Genomic DNA, 3,963 nt, shown 5'->3' on the forward strand with positions numbered 1-3,963 from the left:
AAGCAGAAGACGCCGAAGGGTGTCACAAGTGCCTCCGAAGGGGTCAACACGACACACCTGGCGGGTGAGAGCAACCCTTCTACTGTCAGATAAAAGAACCTAGGTCAGTGTTTGGAGACTTCCTTGAGTCCTCTCCTGCAGGTCCTTGTGAGTCTTCCACACCTTGAATTTTATTAAGCTAACAATGCTTTGGCCTTCATAACGTCCCTCAACCCGATCTCTTAGCGTTCAGCCAAAAACGGACTTCCGATGAGATTGTCTTTTGTTGCGGGTTTTTCAACGCGGGGGAGGGAGCTCTTGAAGAGTTTTATATCCGTGGGGAATTGTGTCCTATTACGATGATGCCCCTTGGACGGAGGGTGAGGGATTGAGAGGGGGGGGGGGGGGACGATGGGGGGTGTTGTAAAACTTGTCTCCAAAATTCAGACATCCTTCAGATCAGTTTTTTAAGTATTGTAAACATACGGTAACTGCAAGGACTTGGTGGAACTAGCAATTGAAAGATGAAGGGGGAGGGTAGGTGATTGGGGGTAGGAATTGTGAAACTTGTTTCCAAAATACAGATATCCTTCAGATTAATCTAAAAAACATATATATTATTTAAAAGGACAACTGAAATCGTCCCAAGCTCCCTCTCCATCTAAGCTAGGAACAAGGGGGGACAGCAATGACTGCTGATGACTCAGCAGGTAGACCTATAGGGTCCTCCAATGCCCCCATCCCTTAGCTCACAAGGAGGGTAAGGTTGCACCCAATAAAGGAACTAACGAGTTTGAGCGGGACTCAAGCCCCAGTCTGGTGATCACCCGACAGAGACGTTACCAATAGGCCACCACGAAATTATACCATATTCCTTCAAAATAATCTATACGTCATACTAACATATCCTATGACATCCTAAAAAATTCACGCGACATCCAGCTTTTATATTTTTGAGTCATATAAAAGATACAGACCACGCACAATTAACCACAGATCATTCGTAAGTATCCACGAGATATCCTAACTCATTCAAAAGTCATTTGAAATCCTTCTTAAGATATGTAAAATCCTTTATTAGACATACGAAATCCTTCACAAGACAAGAAATTTTTCACGAGCTATGAAGATATCCTTCACAATACAAGAAATCCTTAAAAGACAAGAAGTAATTCACAAGACAAGAATTTCTTCACGAGCCAAGAAGAAATCCTTCACAAGACAAGAAATCTTTAAAAGACAAGAAATCCTTCACAAGACATAAAATCCTTCACAAGGCAAATCATTCACAAGACAAGAAATCTTTAAAAGACAAGAAATTCTTAATAGACAAGAAGTAATTCACAAGACAAGGAATTTCTTCACGAGCCAAGATTTCTTGTCATGTGAAGGATTCACATGACAAGAAATCTTTAAAAGACAAGAAATCCTTCACAAGACATAAAATCCTTCACAAGACATAAGAAATCCTTCACAAGACAAATCATTCACAAGACAAGAAATCTTTAAAAGACAGAAAATACTTCACAAGACATAACATCCCTCACAAGATATATAAAATCCTTCATAAGACAAGAAATCCTTCACAAGACAAGAAATCCTTCGCAAAACATAAAATCCTTCAAAGATATAAGAAATCTTTCACAAGACAGGATATCCTTCCAAGACAGGATATCCCTCACATAACATACGAAATCTTTCACAAGACAAAAAATCCTTCACAAACCAAAATAAACCGTTCAAAACACATATAAAATCCTTCGTAAGACATAAGAAATCGTTAACAAGATAAAAGAAACCCTTCACAAACATAAGAAATCATTCACAAGACCAAAAAAATCCTTCACAAGACAAGAAATCCTTCACAATACAAAAAAAAAAAATCCTTCACAAGACATAAGAAATCCTTCACAAGACAAAAAATCCTTCACAAGACAAAAAAATCCTTCACAAGACAAAAACTCCTTCACAAGACAAGAAATCCTTCACAAGACATAAGAAATCCTTCACATGGCATAAAAATGTCTTTCATAAGACATAAGAAATCCTTCATAAACATAAGAAATCCTTCACAAGACAAGAAAGCCTTCACAAGACATCCGGAATCATTCAAATATGCAAATGCATCTACAAGACATCCAAAATCATCTGCACATCCCTGACTTTGCTCAACCTTCCAGGAGAGAAAACTTCAGCGAAAACTCTCGAGGGCTCTAAGAATAAGATGAGAGAGAGAGAGAGAGAGAGAGAGAGAGAGAGAGAGAGAGAGAGAGAGAGAGAGAGAGAGAGAGAGAGAGAGAGGAATCTGTGGGAAGGAGGCTGCTTGAAGAGGCTAGGAGAGGGAATGGAAAGGGGAAGAGGAGAGAGAGAGAGAGAGAGAGAGAGAGAGAGGAGAGAGAGAGAGAGAGACGAGAGAGAGAGAGAGAGAGAGAGAGAGGGGGGAAAATATAAATTTGTGGGGAAGAGGCTGCTTGAAGAAGCTGGGAGAGGGAGGAGGAGGAGGATGAGGAAGATAAGGAGGAGGAAGGGGAAAGGAAGAGAGACGGAGGACAATCGGCTGGAGCATCTCCGATATCGCCAGGGAAAAAGCTGTGGAGAGATGAGAGCAGCAGAAATAATGATGACATCTGCGCTCGCCAATGATGCTCGTCGTGATAAGATGGCCAACAATACGTCAGTGCTGAGGCAACACTCACCTCGAAGAGGGAGGAGGCCCACGAGGCTGACTCTTCTTCTTCTTCTTGTCTATTTATCTTCTTCCTTTTCTGTTACTTCTTTCGGTAGGGAAGGAAAATGTACAGAGGGAGTGGAAAAGTGGAACACTGAGAAGGAAATCGAATAGTGCTCAATAAAATAATTTCTATTTCTTTCTTTTGTTTTTGAATGGATGGCAAAGAGGCATACTTGTCTGTCTCTGTACAATAAACACCAAAGAAACTTTATTGCTTTACTTCCTGTATAAAGCATACATGAAGTATAGCTTATGAAGTACATAACCAAAAGATACATTTCCCTAAATATAAAGCTACAGGAAATCTGACAAATAATTCGACAATCACCACGGTCCAAAACTTAATTGGAAATTATATCTGTGTAGACCAGTTGACTATCTAACCCTCATGGACACCAATAACTGTTGTGATCTTAGACCCACATTTTTTCTTGTGTGTGTGTGGGGGGGGGGGAGCACATTAAAACCACTAATTATGACAAACAATTCGGTATTGTTCTTAACCATTCTTATATCGACAGAAAGTTGCTACGCTGATCCGAAATGCCTCTGACTTTTTTGTCCTATTGTCGGCGTAGTGATTTGTCTAGGATCTTAACCATTAACACGAAACTCTTCGAATTGGTGACGATCTTCATGGTAGTGGATAAATTCTTCGGGCAGCAGAAGAGCAAGAGCCCGTGCTTGATCAGAAGGGCCAGGCAATTTACAATAACAATCGTCAATAAATTGAAAGAGGAAATGCATTGCTCCTGAAGATGTACTCCATGTCCTAAGGGGACATACGTTTCTACTAGTTTATGTATGGCTTACAATAATAATAATAATAATAATAAGAATAATAATAATAATAATAATAATAATAATAATAATTATAAAACATTGTGCATCTATTCGTACTATTTTTTTTTTTTTACTTTTCAATTATTTTCAATGTCGAGAAATACTAACAATAATGTTAAATTAGTATGTGACATCGTGTAAGGATGAATTTCTCTCACAATCATAAGACAGAGTAGACTTGAATTAACCCTCACTGTAAAAAGAAAAAAAAGAAAAAAGAAAAAAACCCTCAATTATTTACAAAAGAAACGAATCTATACAGTGAGTGAATTTGCAACATCCATTAAAAACTCTAATCCAAAATTATACAGAAAATAATCTCTCTCTCGGTGTTATATTTCTCTGACGATTATTTTTGCACACTATAAGATTTATTTTACCTTTTCTCTAAAATCAAGAATAACTTCCCT

Source organism: Palaemon carinicauda, chromosome 22 (genome assembly GCF_036898095.1).
Source record: "Palaemon carinicauda isolate YSFRI2023 chromosome 22, ASM3689809v2, whole genome shotgun sequence".
NCBI lineage: Eukaryota > Metazoa > Arthropoda > Malacostraca > Decapoda > Palaemonidae > Palaemon > Palaemon carinicauda.